At 43.5% G+C, this 15882-nt stretch overlaps 1 protein-coding gene across 2 annotated transcripts in view; it reads right to left on the bottom strand.

Annotated features, from left to right (window-relative positions):
- Positions 1-15882, bottom strand: part of LOC106581359 (phosphatidylinositol 4,5-bisphosphate 3-kinase catalytic subunit beta isoform) — a 96127-nt gene that overhangs the window by 58130 nt on the left and 22115 nt on the right. For both annotated transcript variants that reach the window (XM_014163366.3, XM_014163367.3), the window contains exon 2: positions 9669-9748. The gene's annotated coding sequence lies outside the window, so the exon portion shown is untranslated. The remainder of the gene's footprint in view (positions 1-9668; positions 9749-15882) is intronic.

Genomic DNA, 15882 nt, shown 5'->3' with positions numbered 1-15882 from the left:
ATGCAATGCTTTTATTACAAAAGTTGCATTTATGGTGAAAATTATCTTCCCCAAACTTCAAAGTCACGTGCTGCTTATGAATACCAGTTAGGCTCTACACCCCTTGTAAAGCGGATCAATGTGCTTCATTTTACAGAAGTTATTAGGCCACTTTAGTTGTGATACAAACCTTATTAAAACATATAGGCCTATGGGCTAGGATATGAAGTGTGCGACTATGATTAGAAAAAGTCGCAAAAAAAGGCATCGTTTGTTATTCTGGGCATCATTCACAAGTGATAATATATAATTCACAAGTGATAGGCTAATTTTGTCACCCATCAGACTATTCTTGATTTAATCTCGTCTTTACATATACTAAATAATATATATGTGACATTTGTTATGATTTAGAATGGATCATTATGATGCCCCTGTCTGGAAACCGGCAGCGGGGAAAAATACACATGTAATCTATGCACTTAAATTACGATTGGAGGACGCTTTTCCCCGTGCTTTATTTTCATGCCAGCCAGGTAGGCTATAATCCTGTAAGCAATGTGCTTAATATTAGGAAAGTTGAGAAATAAATATAGTAGGCCTAGCATATAGAAAGCTGATGGGATCTTTTTATTAAGCGGCCATCACTCGGTTTTCTCAGCGATTGCACACCCTATAAAAATGTTGCGCAACATTAACTCATGGGCTCTCATGAAGTGTTTGATTAGATTTGCTATTTCATTTGCATTGATGTCAGAGTGATTAGAGGGACAATAGAGTGCTGAGAACCAGGCAGTTAGCAGGTATTGACCAGCAACAGCAGAGCTTGTAGAATAATAATTACCGTGACTAAACGGTCACGTGGAATGTGACTTCCTTCCTGACTCATGACCGCCGGTGTGGCAGTAACACGGTCACCGCAACAGCCCTAGTCACGTCTGGAGGAAACCTGACACCATCCCTATGGTGAAGCATGGTGGTGGCAGCATCAAACTGTGGGGTTGTTTTTCAGCAGCAGGGACTGGGATACTAATCAGGATCGAGGGAAAGATGAAGTACAGAGATATCCTTGATGAAAACCTACAGAGCGGACCTCAGTCTGGGGCGAATACTTATGTAAATGTCATATTTCAAAAATAAATCAAAAAACTTGTTTTTGCTTTGTCATTATGGGTTATTGTGTGTAGATTTATGAGGGGGGAAAACAATTTAATCCATTTTAGAAAAAGGCTACAACGTCACAAAATGTGAAACAAGTCAAGGGGTTTGAATACTTTCCGAATGCACTGTACATGTGTCCAACAGGATAGAAACCCTGACTTTAATGCCAACGTTTGGCTTCACATGACATATTTCTCTCTCACACGCAAAGCTCTCAGAGACAGAACATTTCTTATTGAGTTCATTGGATGCAATAGATCTGGCTAGGAGCCAGAAGCAAATGACCCTTTACCACAGAACACTTCTTTGGTATGTGTACACACATCTCTATGTACACTGTTCACACATAAGCACGCCACCTACACACACCATGATGAGTGAGCCATAGCACCATAGTCAGAGACTCAGTCACAGCCCCATGTTACTACAGAAGGTCATATTTGTAGATCATAGAAGTCTGGAGGGGAGCCACTACAGTTTTCCTCCATCATGGTCCTGGGGATTTACCAAACAGACATTTGAACACAGGCCAGAACTAAGGATGGATAACAGCTGAGCAGTGACTTACTTTCTAAAGCAGTGAACTAGGACAATAATCCAGGTTTTGTGATTAGACAGCAAAGTGAAACCCCATGGTGGCTAGGCTACGTAGTGTTCACCCAGCAGCTTTTCCCAAACTGTGCTGGCGGATTTCCAACATTCTCCGCCTGTCAGGACACTACCCTCCCAGTTTCCAGCGCACTCAGCGCAATGCATTCCAGCACGCACGTGTCCTTTACAATAACCTTTTACCATACAGTGCATTCTATACTCCTCTGTAAACTGGTCATCTCTGTATACCCATCGCAAGACCCATTAGTTGATGCTTATTTATAAAACCCTCTTAGGCCTCACTCCCTCTGAGATACCTACTGCAGCCCTCATCCTCCACATAAAACACCCGTTCTGCCAGTCACATTCCGTTAAAGGTCCTCAAAGCACACCCATCCCTGGGTCGCTCCTTTTTTTCAGTTCGCTGTAGCTAGCGACTGGAACGAGCTGCAAAAAACCCCACTCAAACTGGACCGTTTTATCTCCATCTCTTCATTCAAAGACTCAATTGTTTTATTTATTAGATTTTTGCTTCACCTTTCTTCAAACAGGTAGGCCAGTTGAGAACAAGTTCTAATTTACAACTGCCATCTGGCCAAGATAAAGCAAAGCAGTGCGACAAAAACAACAGAGTTACACATGGGATAAAGAATCGTACAGTCAATAACACAATAGAAAATCTGTATACAGTGGGTGCAAATGAGGTAAGGCAATAAATAGGCCATAGTGGCGAAGTAATTTACCATTTACAGATGGGCTGTGTACAGATGCAGCGATCGGTAAGCTGCTCTGACAGCTGATGCTTGAAGTAAATGCGGGAGATAAGTCTCCAACTTCAGTGATTTTAACAATTAGTTCCAGTCACTGGCAGCAGAGAACTGGAAAAAAAGGAGGCCAAAGGACGTGCTGGCTTTGGGGATGACCAGTGGAATATGCTGCTGGAGCGCGTGCTACGGGTGGGTGTTGCTATGGTGACCAGTGAGCTGAGATAAGGCGGAGCTTTACCAAGCAAAGACTTATAGATGACCTGGAGCCAGTGGGTTTGGCGACGAATATATAGCGAGGGCCAGCCAATGAAAGCACACAGGTCGCAATGGTGGGTAGTATATGGGGCTTTGGTGACAAAACGGATGGCACTATGATAGACTACATCTAATTTGCTGAGTAGAGTGTTGGAGGTTATTTTGTAAATGACATCGCCGAAGTCAAGAATCGGCAGGATAGTCAGCTTTACGAGGGTATGTTTGGCAGCATGAGTGAAGGATGCTTTGTTGCAAAATAGGAAGAAGATTCCAGATTTAACTTTGGATTGGAGATGTTTGATGTGAGTTTGGAAGGAGAGTTTACAGTCTAGCCAGACACCTAGGTATTTATAGTTGTCCACATATTCTAAGTCGTGAGGCTAGGCAGGTGGGCGGGCACGGGCAGCGATCGGTTGGAGAGCATGCATTTAGTTTTACTAGAGTTTAAGAGCAGTTGGAGGCCACGGAAGGAGTGTTGTATGGCATTGAAGCTCGTCTGGAGGTTAGTTAACACACTGTCCAAAGAAGGGCCAGATGTGTACAGACTGGTGTCGTCTGCGTAGAGGTGGATCAAAGAATCACCCGCAGCAAGAGCGACATCATTGATGTATACAGAGAAAAGAGTCGGCCCGAGAATTGAACCCCCATAGAGACTGCCAGAGGTCCGGAAAACAGGCCCTCCGATTTGATACACTGAACTCTATCGGAGAAGAATTTAATGAACCAGGCGAGGCAGTCATTAGAGACACCAAGGCTGTTGAGTCTACCGATAAGAATACGGTGATTGACAGAGTCAAAAGCCTTGGCCAGGTCGATGAAGACGGCTGCACAGTACTGTTTTTTATCGATGGTGGTTATCATATCCTTTAGGACCTTGAGCGTGGCTGAGGTGCACCCGTGACCAGCTCAGAAACCGGATTGCATAGCGGAGAAGGTATGGTGGGATTCGAGATGGCCGGTGATCTGTTTGTTCACTTGGCTTTCGAAGACTTTAGAAGGGCAGGATGGATATAGGTCTGTAACAGTTTGGGTCTAGAGTGTCTCCCCCTTTGAAGAGGGGGATGACCACGGCCGCTTTCCAATCTTTAGGAATCTCAGATGATATGAGAGGTTGAACAGACTTGTAATAGGGGTTGCGGCAATGGCGGCGGATAATTTTACGAAGAGGGGGTCCAGATTGTCTAGCCCAGCTGATTTGTAGGGAACCCGATTCTGTAGCTCTTTCAGGACATCAGCTGTCTGGATTTGGGTGAAGGAGAAGCGGGGATGGGGGTGGCGAGCTGTTGGCCAGGGTAGCCAGGTGGAAAGCGTGGCCAGCCTTAGAGAAATGCTTATTGAAATGCTTGATTATCGTGGATTTATTGGTGGTGACAGTGTTTCCTACCCTCAGTGCAGTGGGCAGCTGAGAGGAGGTGCTCTTATTCTCCATGGACTTTACAGTGACCCAAAACTTTTTGGAATTAGTGCTGCTGGATGCAAATTTCTGTTTGAAAAAGCTAGCCTTTGCTTTCCTAACTGACTGTGTATATTGGTTCCCGACTTCCCAGTAAAGTTGCATATCGCAGGGACTATTCGAAGCTAGTGCAGTGCACCACAGGATGTTTTTTTTCTGGTCAAGGGCAGTCAAGTCTGGAGTGAACCAAGGGCTATATCTGTTTTTAGTTCTACATTTTCTGAAAGAGGCATGCTTATTTAAGATTGTGAGGTAGGCACTTTTGAAGAACAACCAGGCATCCTCTACTGACGGGATGAGGTCAATATCCTTTGAGGGAGATTAGAAAGGCCTGCTTGCAGAAGTGTTTTAGGGAGCGTTTGACAGTGATGAGGAGTGGTCGTTTGACCGCAAACCCATAACGGATGCAGGCAATGAGGCAGTGATCACTGAGATCCTGGTTGAAAACAGCAGAGGTGTATTTAGAGGGCAAGTTGGTCAGGATGATATCTATTAGGGTGCCCATGTTTACAGATTTGGGGTTGTACCTGGTAGGTTCCTTGATAATTGGTGTGAGATTGAGGGCATCTAGCATAGATTGTAGGACGGCCGGGGTGTTAAGCATATCCCGTTTTGGTCACCTAAAAGTACAAACTCAGAAGATAGGTGGGGGGCAATCAATTCACATATGGTGTCCAGGGTACAGCTGGGAGCTGAGGGGGGTCTATAACAAGCGGCAACAGTGAGAGACTTATTTCTGGAGAGATGTATTTTTAAAAGTAGTAGCTCGAACTGTTTGGGCATAGACCTGGATATGGCCAAACAGTAGATTGCAACTCTGCACCCTTTAGCAGTTCTATCTTGACGGAAAATGTTGTAATTGGGGATGGAAATTTCTGAATTTTTGGTGGCCTTCCTAAGCCAGGATTCAGACACGACTAGGACATCAGGGTTGGCGGAGTGTGCTAGAGCAGTGAATAAAGCAAACTTAGGGAGGAGGCTTCTGATGTTAACATGCATGAACCCAAGGCTTTTTTCGGTTACAGAAGTCAACAAATGAGAGCGCCTGGGGACACACAGGGCCTGGGTTGACCTCTACATCACCAGAGGAACAGAGGAGGAGTAGGATAAGGGTACAGCTAAAGGCTATAAGAACTGGTCGTCTAGTGCGTTCAGAACAGAGAGTAAAAGGAGCAGACTTCTGGGCGTGGTAGGATAGATTCAGGGCATAATGCACAGACAAGGGCATGGTAGGGTGCGAGTACAGTGGAGATAAACCTAGGCATTGAGTGACGATGAGAGAGGCTGCATCTCTGGAAGCGCTAGGTGCAGTCTCCGCATGTGTGTGTGTGTGTTTGTGTGTGGGGGGGACAACTGAGGCATGTAGAGCGGGACTAGGGGCTCTGCAGTAAAACAAATGAGCGCTACCCTAAACAACAGTATACAAGGCATACTGCCATTAGAGGGACGCATAAAGCAATCACAGGTGTTGATTGGGAGGGCTAAGACAACAATGGCTAAACAGCTAGGACAACAACGGGTAAATGGCGATGAATGGGCAGAGAGTGTCAGTTAGCTACACACACGGCCTGAGTTCGAGGCTGGGGCCGACAGATAAACAAAATGAAGTACCGTCTTAATGAACAGTCCAGCAGGCATCAGCTATGTGGCTGAGTGATCTAAGGGTCCAATAAGCAGCAATGGACAAAACAGGGAACCGCTCGGCAGTTGTCACTACGCTAGGCGAGTGGGAGACACGGCGCTCCGAGAGTTAGCGGGCTGGGGCTAGTAGCTGGGTCCTCACCGACATCAACGATGCAGAGGCCGGTTGAGAGCACATCGGCCGAAATACGTCAGCAGACCAGTCATGATGGATCGGCGGGGTCCGTGTCGACCAAGGGTCCAGGCAAATTGGCAAGAGAGGTAGTTGGTGTACTTCATTTGCTAGCCGGGGGAAAGGGCCTAGCTGGAGGCTAACTGGTGCTTGCTTCTGGACAAGGGTGTTAGCCACGATAGCCAATCATGGACACTCTTACTGACAGTTGTGGCTGCTTTGCGTGATGTATTGTTGTCTCTACCTTCTTGCCCTTTGTGGTGTTGTCTGTAACCAATAATGTTTGTACCATGTTATGTGCTGCTGCCATGCTATGTTGTCCTATCTTCATGTAGTGTTGTGATGTCTCTCGCCATGATGTGTGCTTTGTCATATATTTTAATTACATTTTTTATTTTTAATCCCAGCCCCTGTCCCCACAGGAGGCCTTTTGGTAGACCGTCATTGTAAATAAGAATTCTCTTAACCGACTTGCCCTGTTAAATGAAGGTTAAATAAAATAAAAATTTTGAAAGTATTCAGACCATGGACTTTTCCCACATTTTATTACAGCATTATTCTAAAATGGATTACAGTTGTTCCCCCGCCCCCGTCAGTCTACACACAATTGACACCTTCTCATTCCCAGATTTTTCTTTGTTTTTAATCATTTCTACATTGTAGAATAATAGGGAAGTCATCAAAACTATGAAAAAAACACATATGGAATCATGTAGTAAGTAACCAAAAATTGTTAAACATATCAAAAAATATATTTTATTTTTGAGATTCTTTAAAGTAGCCACCCTTTGGCTCGACAGCTTTGAACACGCTTGGAATTCTCTCAACCAGCTTCATGAGGCAGTCAACTGGAATGCCTTGTTAAAATTTTTTTTTTTTTTTTTCCTTCTTAATGGGTTTGAGCAGAAGATAGCCCTATTTGGTAAAAGATCAAGTCCAAATTATGGCAAGAACAGCTCAAATAAGCAAAGAGAAACGACAGTCCAGCAATACTTTAAGACATGAAGGTCAGTCAATCTGGAATATTTAAAAGAACTTTAAAAAGTTTCTACAAGTGCAGTCGGAAAAACCATCAAGCGATATGATGAAACTGGTTCTCATGAGGACCGCCACAGGAAAGGAAGACCCAGAGTTACCTCTGCTGCAGGGGACAAGTTCATTAACTGCACCTCAGATTGCAGCCCAAATAAATGCTTCAGATGCTGCATGTGTGGTTCCCACCGTGAAGCATGGAGGAGGAGGTGTGATGGTGCTTTGCTGGTGATACTGTCTGTGATTTATTTCGAATTCAAGGCACACTTAACCAGCATGTCTACCACAGCATTCTACAGCGATACGCCATCCCATCTGGATTTACGCAAAGTGGGACTATCATTTGTTTTCCACAGAACAATGCACCAACACACATCCAGGCTGTGTAAGGGCTACTTGACCAAGGAGATTGATGGAGTGCTGCATCAGATGACCTGGCCTCCACAAATCACCCGACCTCAACCCAATTGAGATGGTTTGGGATGAGTCGGACCGCAGAATGAAGGAAAAGCAGCCAACAAGTGCTCAGCATATGTGGGAACTCCTTCAAGATTTTGGAAAAGCACTCCAGGTAAAGCTGGTTGAAAGAATGCCAAGAGTGTGCAAAGCTGTCATCAAGGCAAAGGGTGGCTACTTTGAAGAACCTCAAATATATTTGGCTTTGTTTAACACTTTTTTGGTTACTAAATGATTCCATGTGTTATTTCATAGTTTTGATGTCCTCACTATTATTCTACAATGTAGAAAATAGTACAAATAAAGAAAAACCCTGGAATGAGTAGGTGTGGTACTGAACCTTTTTTTATTTTTTGAAAAAAAAAAAATCTAAAATCCTGTTTTTGCTTTGTCATTATGGGGTATTGTGTGTAGATTGATGAGGGATTTAATTGTTTTCAATCAATTTTAGAATAAGGCTGTAAAGTAACAAAAGGTGGAAAAGTCAAGAGGTCTGAAAACTTTCCGAATACACTGTAATGTAGGTGGGAATAGCACTTTAACTTTCCAAAAGTTTTTGCTAAGATATACAGTACCTTCAGAAAGTATTCACACCCATTGACTTTATCTACATTTTGTTGGTTTTACAGCTTGAATTTAAAATGGATTAAATAGAGATTTTTTTTGTCACCTGCTTAAATACCCCATAATGCCAAAGTGGAATTATACTTCCATTTTTTTAAATTAAAACTGAAAAGCTGAAATGTCTTGAGTCAATAAGTATTCAACCCCTTTGTTATGGCAAGCCTAAAGTTTAGAAGTAAACATTTGCTTAACAAGTCACATAAGTTGCATGAACTCACTATGCGCAATAATAATGTTTAACATGATTTTGGAATGACTACCTCATCTCTGTACCCCACACATACAGATAATTGTAAGGTCCCTCAGTCGAGCAGTATATTTCAAACACAGATTCAACCACAAAGACCAGGGAGGTTTTCCAATGCCTACAAAGAAGGGCACCTACTGGCAGATGGCTAAAAACAAAGCTAAATGTCCCTTTGAGCATGGTGAAGTTATTAATTACACTTTGGATGATGTATCAATACACCCAGTCATTACACAGATACAGGCTTCCTTCCTATCTCAGTTGCCGGAGAGGAAGAAACCGCTCAGTGATTTCACTATGAGGCCAATGGTGACTTTAAAACAGTTAGAGTTTAATGGCTGTGACAGGAGAAAACTGAGGATGGATCAACTACATTGTAGTTACTCCACAATACGTGAAAAGCCCGTATAGAATACAACTATTTAAAAAAAAAAGTATATATAACATGCATCCTGTTTACAACAAAGCCCTAAAGTAATACTGCAAAAAAATATGGCAAAGCAATTAACTTTTTGTCCTGAATACAAAGTGTTATATTATTGAGTACGTTTTGGGCAAATCCAGTACCACTCTCCATATTTTCAAGCATAGTGGTGGCTGCATCATGTTAGGGGTATTCTTGTAATCGTTAAGGACTGGGGAGTTTTACAGAATAAAAAGAATGTATGGAATATAGCTAAGCACAGGCAAAAATTCTAGAGGAAACCTGGTTCAGTCTGCTTGCCACCAGACACTGGGAGATGAATTCTCCTTTCAGCAGGGCAATTGCCTGAAACACAAGGCCAAATCCACACTGGAGTTGCTTACCAAGAAGACACTGAATGTTCCTGAGCGGCCGAGTTACAGTTTTGACTTAAATCTACGGCAATGGTTGTCTAGAAATGATCAACAACCAAATTTGACAGATCTTGAAGAATTTTGAAAATAATAAAAATGGGCAGATGTTGCACAATTCAGGTGTAAAGCTCTTAGAGATTTCCCCAAAGATTCAGAGCTGTAATCACTGTCAAAGTGCTTCTACAAAGTATTGACTCAAGAGTGTGAATACTTGTGTAAATTAGATATCTGTATTTCATTTTCAATACATTTGCTCAAATATCAAAAAACATGTTTTCACTGTCATTATGGGGAATTGTGTGTAGATTGGTGAGAAAAATATATATTTAATCAATTTTGAATTCAGGCTATAACACCAAAAAATGTGTAATAAATCAAAGGGTATGAATACTTTCTGAAGGCACTGTATTTGCCTTGGTGCTTTTCCTAAAGACAAATACATGCAGGTCTTACCTGCGGTCTCCTGGAGGCTCTTATTCCCTGTGGCTCTCCTTCATGCTGGTGGCGTCTGGGGAGGTGGAGGGACACTGCATCTGGGGGGAGAGAGAGAACATCAGTGTGTGTGTGTGGGAGATCAGTTACAGAGAATCAATGGGAGGTATCAAATAACATTTTATTTGTCACATGCTTCATAGTACAAACACCATGGGACCACGCAGCTGTCATTGCGCTCAGGAAGGAGATGATTTGCACTTTTCGCACCAAAGTACGTTCATCCCAGTACACCAGCAAATTACCCTGTGAAGATGCTGGAGGAAACAGGTACAAAATAATCTATATCCACAGTAAAACAAGTCCTATATCGACATAACCTGAAAGGCCGCTCAGTAAGGAAGAAGCCACTGCTCCAAAACCGCCATAAAAAAGCCAGACTACGGTTTGCAACTGGACATGAGGACAAAGATTGTACTTTTTGGAGAAATGTCCTCTGGTCTGATGAAACTGTTTGGCCATAATGACCATTGTTATGCTTGGAGGAAAAAGGGGGACGCTTGCAAGCCAAAGAACACCATCCCAACCGTGAAGCACAGGGGTGGCAGCATCATGTTGTGGGGGTGCTTTGCTGCAGGAGGGACTGATGCACTTCACAAAATAGATGGCATCATGAGGGAGGAAAAGTATTTGGATATATTGAAGCAACATCTCAAGACATCAGTCAGGAAGTTAAAGCTTGGTCGCAAATGGGTCTTCCAAATGGACAATGACCCCAAGCATACTTCCAAAGTTGTGGCAAAATGGCTTAAGGATAACAAAGTCAAGGTACTGGAGTGGCCATCACACAGCCCTGACCTCAATCCTATTGAAAATTTGTGGGCAGAACTGAGAAATTGTGTATGAGCAAGGAGGCCTACAAACCTGACTCAGTTACACCAGCTCTGTCAGGAGGAATGGGTCAAAATTCACCCAACTTATTATGGGAAGCTTGTGGAAGGCTACCCGAAACATTTGACCCAAGTTCGACACAATTTAAAGGCAACGCTACCAAATACTAATTGAGTGTATGTAAACTTCTGACCCACTGGGAATGTGATGAAATAAATAAAAGCTGAAATAAATCATTCTCGTTACTATTATTCGAACATTTCACATTCTTAAAATAAAGTGGTGAACCTAATTGACCTAAGACAGGGAATTTTTACTAGGATTAAATGCCAGGAATTGTGAAAAACTGCGTTTAAATGTATTTGGCTAAGGTGTATTGTAAATGTCCGACTTCAACTGTATGGGTAAAGTGACTAGGCACACAGAATAGATAATAGACAGCAGCAGCGTATGTGGGGTGTGTGTGTGCAAGTATGTGTGAGCATAGAGTCAGTGGGAAAAGAGTCAATTCAGGTAGTCCGGGTATCCATTTGATTAGCTATTTATCAGTCTTGTTTAGCAGTCTTATGGCTTGGGGTAGAAGCTGTTCAGGGTCCTGTTGGTTCTAGGCTTCAAGCACAGGTACTGCTTGCTGTGCGGGCCTTCCTCTGACACCGCCTGGTATAAAGGTCCTGGATGGCAGGGAGCTCGGCCCAAGTGATGTATTGGGCTGTACTCCCAACCCTCTGAAGCGCCTTGCGGTCTGGTGCCTTGCAGTTGCCTGCCTGCCTGCCTGCCTGCCACCTTTGCCAGTGTCTGTGCGTGTAGGCTACCTGCCCTTCGCCTCTGAAGCATAGGTTACTATAGCCTACTGAAGACATAAGAGTGGTTCAGAAATTAGGGAGCGGTGTTATACAGAGAAGAATGGGTTCACTTTTTTAATGCAAGTTAAGGATACAATAGTTATCACATTTCACAGTGGATTTATTAACTACAATAAAAGGTAAAACATTTTTTAAATTCTGGTGCTGCTCTGCACACACAAGCTTGTTAGCTAGGTAGCTAACGTTAGCTCTGGTTCAACGTTAAAGTCATTCAAGGTCAAACACATTCAATGTTCCTCCATAATTCAGGACCTAATTCACATAATGCATGTCATATCAAGACGCCCAGTGCTTCAATGCAAGCTTCCTCCATCCTCTCTCACGCCTCACCCGCAAAATGTCTATTACATCTCCCGCCCTACACCGATTGGCAGCACAGTGTGTGTGTGTTTGTCTTTCATTATGATTAAACTATGCTATTACGGCAAAATTCTAATTTCCTATACAAAATATCTTACCCGCCCCATCGATTTCAGAAACATTTTTTTACTGAAATAAAATGTTACTTTTTTGTTCTTCATTAGAACCAGTTCAGAACTTTATTTTACTGGTCAGAACAGTACGGGAAAAAATGATGTTTCTGTTAAAAAATAAACGATTGGGAAATAATTTTGGTTCCAACCCCTGGTGTGGACCATGTTAATTCCTTAGTGATGTGTACACAGACCCCCTGCACTACAGCCCTATCGATCCATTTCATGTCGTCCACGATCAGCTCCTTTGTCTTCCTGATGTTGAGGGAGAGGTTGTTGTCCTGGCACCAAATTGCCAGGTCTCTTACCTCCCTATAGGCTGCTTCATTGTTGTTGATCAGGCCCATCACCTTCGTATTGTCGGCAAGCCTAATGGTGGTGTTGGAGTCGTGCGTGGCAATACAGTCATGGGTGACCAGGGAGTACAGGAGTGGGCTAAGCACACACACCCCTGAGGGGCGTTGAGGGTTAGCGTGGTGGATGTGTTGTTGCCTACACTCACCACCTGGGGGCGGCCCATCTACAAGTCCAGGATCCAGTTGCTGAGGAAGGAGTTCAGTCCAAGGGTCCTGAACTTGATGAGCTTGGAGGGGACTGGTGTTGAATGCTGAGCTGTTGTCAATGAACAGCATTCTTACATAGATAGGTATTCCTTTTGTCCAGGTGGGTGAGGGCAGTGTGGGGTACAATAGAGATCGTGTCATCTGTGAATCTGTTGGGGCTGTATGCAAATTGGAGTGGGTCCAGGGTGTCTGGGATGATGGCGTGGATGTGAGCCAGTCTTTAAAAGCCTTTCGTGGCTATAGATGTGAGTGCTACGGGATGATAGCCATTTAGGCAGTTTGCCTTGGCATTCTTGGCCACGGGACTGTGGTGGTCTGCTTGAAACAAGTTGGTATTACAGACTGGGTTAGGAATAGGTTGAAAATGTCAGTGAAGACACTTGCCAGCTGGTCAGCGCATGCTCCGAGTACGCATCCTGGTATTCCGTCTGGCCCCGCGGCCTTGCAAATGTTGACCTGTTTAAAGGTCTTACTCACATCAGCTACGGAGAACGAGATTACACAGTCAGTGAGTGTTTGAGCGAGAAGACAGAGATGATGGGGTCCTTCTCTGAGTGTGAGTATATATATATATATGGCCCTTCAACCAAAGTGGCATTTCACTCCCTCAAAGGGGCTCCTCTTTTCTCTCCATTTAAGACAACGGATATTGCAAGCACTACAACTCAGATGTTTGTGGCTCTCCCTTCCTAGCTCTCGCCCCTCTCCAGGGAAGGTCGACGTGAATATCATATTTTTCAAACATAGCTAAGGCATCAGATTTCTCATAAGAGGGTACTTAGAGCTATGGTACACATAATACAGTGATAGAGGCCTACTGACATAATGTACCACAATATTATCCTGCTGTTTACATATGGCCCTGTATCACACCAGCTCCCGCTCTTCAAAGGGCTATATCCACTCAATGACGGCAGAGGAAACGTAAACTCTGTGGTATGGTAGATAAACATACTGCAGACACACAGTCCGACTTCAAATATACAAATACTCAAGAAAGACACGTAATACACACACGAGGAAGAAGGCTGCTGACTTCCTGTTTTTTCCCAATGGCAAAGATGGCTCATCTTGTTTAGGAGGGTGTGACCCTATGCAGCCCAGGAAAAGAACACCAGAGTGTGTGTGTCTGTCTGTGTTCACTATGACAGTGTCACTCAGAATGGAGCATATCACCCACCTGTAAGGGACTGGATCAACTCAGAAAGAGAGCGATGAACTGGGTCTAATCTAATATACTACGGACAGTCAAGCACACAGTCCATTCTGAGTTTCTCCAGAATAGGCTATAGAAATGGACAGCTAAACATAGGTCACAAAAACAAGCAGACACACACACACACACACACACCGCAAAAACCCCTAGGAGCGGCAGACTCATGCTCATTCCAAGAACTGTGTGGCTGTAGCTGTACTGATAAGATGTTGTAGTCTGGAGAGTCAATGTTTAACTGATTGGATGGATTCATAGGGAGCTGGGCTTATCAAAGCTCTCACATTATCACAGAACCCAATACATCCAACAGCTGTGTGTTTCTCTGAGTTTGCTTTTGTGTGCATGTCTAAGTATGCGGTTTATTCCTGGCTGTCTGCGCGTCTGTCAGTCTCGTGCTCTGGCTGTACCAGGAAACTCTGATGCTAACCAACACACCAAACCCCTAGCAACACATTTTGTTTGCTTCAACAGGGGTAGACTAACAGTGAAATGCTTACTTAAGGTATATGTGACCAACAGATGCATATCTGTATTTCCAGTCATGTGAAATCCATAGATTAGGGCCTAAAGAATTTATTTCAGGTGACTGATTTCTTTATATGAACTGTAACTTAGCAAATATCTTTGAAATTGTTGCATGTTGCGTTTCTATTTGGGTTGAGTGTATTTAGCAGTCTTATGACAGGGACAGTTATTGATTCATCCCTGTCTGGATGCACACCCCTCCATCTCAGCAGAACATCACTGGCGTCCGTCTAAGCTGCCTGGAACCACAGTAAAAACGGGCCTTGTTCAAGCATGCTTTGTAGTCTAAGATAGCCATTGATTCAGATAGCCTCATTATTCTTTTTTTTTTTTTTTTTACCCGAGCATGAATATTACGTTGGTGTGAAGTTACTTTGTCAAGCCAGACAACTTAGGGGAATCTATGTACTAGATGTCACTTTGAAGAGCCCAGTGAAGAGCCCAGTGTTCAGTGAAGAGCCCAGTGAAGAGCCCAGTGTTAACTAGCAGACAGGCTCATGGCGCTAGCCGAAAAAATGCAATGGTGGATGCAATGGTGGATGACGCAGGTCTGGGTGCTGCATCTGTGCTGAGCGTAGATGGTTACGCAGACAGAAAGCCTTCACACGCATGCATGCACTTCCTCAAAAATATCTGAATTAATTTAAGATAACTCAAGAAATCTGTCATTCATTTTGATGTTTTTGCAGAGGGGGCGGCAGGGTAGTCTAGTGGTTAGAGCGTTGGGCTGGTAACCGAAAGGTTGCAAGTTCGAATCCCCGAGCTGACAAGGTACAAATCTGTCGTTCTTCCCCTGAATAAGGAAGTTAATCCACTGTTCCTAGTCCATCATTGTAAATAAGAATTTGTTCTTAACTGACTTGCCTAGTTAAATAAAGGTAACATAAAAAATAAATAAAGAGGAGATCTTCGTTGCTCAATTTTGCATCTGACTCAGATGTTTGGTGCAGTATTTCTCAAGTAAAAAATGTTGCATGAAGACAAGTCATCTCTCGTTGAATGACAACCGGCACTTCATTGAAGAAGCCCTACTGTTGACCAATCGCTGATGAGGGGGTTACCGACTTCAGCTTGCCTCGAGAAAAATCTTGTGCGCCCGAAGTGCCGAAAAAAGGAAAATAAATAAATTAAAATAAATAAACTCTTGCCGAAGTCCAAAAACAAAACATTGCAAAATGTCGTCATAATATATGCACGAATTGCGTCGGCTGGGAAGCATGCGGATGCCTTTATCCAATTATGATATTCAAGTTGAGTTTTTCTTAATTAGGAAATGTATAACTTTTTCAACTTGAAAATGTGGAGTAGGTTGTGTAGATCTGGAAGAAAAAAACTAATCGATTCCCTATTTAGATGAACTTTTATTCCCATTTTGCTACATTAAAATTCCAAGGGGTGTAGACTTTCTATAGGCCCTGTACGTAACAGCCCTCTTCACCTAGTCTGAAGAACACTGACTACATGACATGAAGACAGACACCATCTCTCTCAACTAGATCTGAAGACCCACCAGCCAGGGACCACTCTCAGTAGTTGTACCCTTCGCATCCTCTCAGTAGTTGTACCCGTCGCATCCTCTCAGTAGTTGTACCCGTCGCATCCTCTCAGTAGTTGTACCCGTCGCATCCTCTCAGTAGTTGTACCCTTCGCATCCTCTCAGTAGTTGTACCCGTCGCATCCTCTCAGTAGTTGTACCCTTCGCAT

The sequence above is a fragment of the Salmo salar genome, chromosome 20, assembly GCF_965601325.2.
Source record: "Salmo salar chromosome 20, fSalSal1, whole genome shotgun sequence".
Classification (NCBI taxonomy): Eukaryota; Metazoa; Chordata; class Actinopteri; order Salmoniformes; family Salmonidae; genus Salmo; species Salmo salar.
The sequence above is the reverse complement of the archived record's forward strand: the minus strand, read 5'-3'. Positions and strand labels throughout refer to the sequence as shown.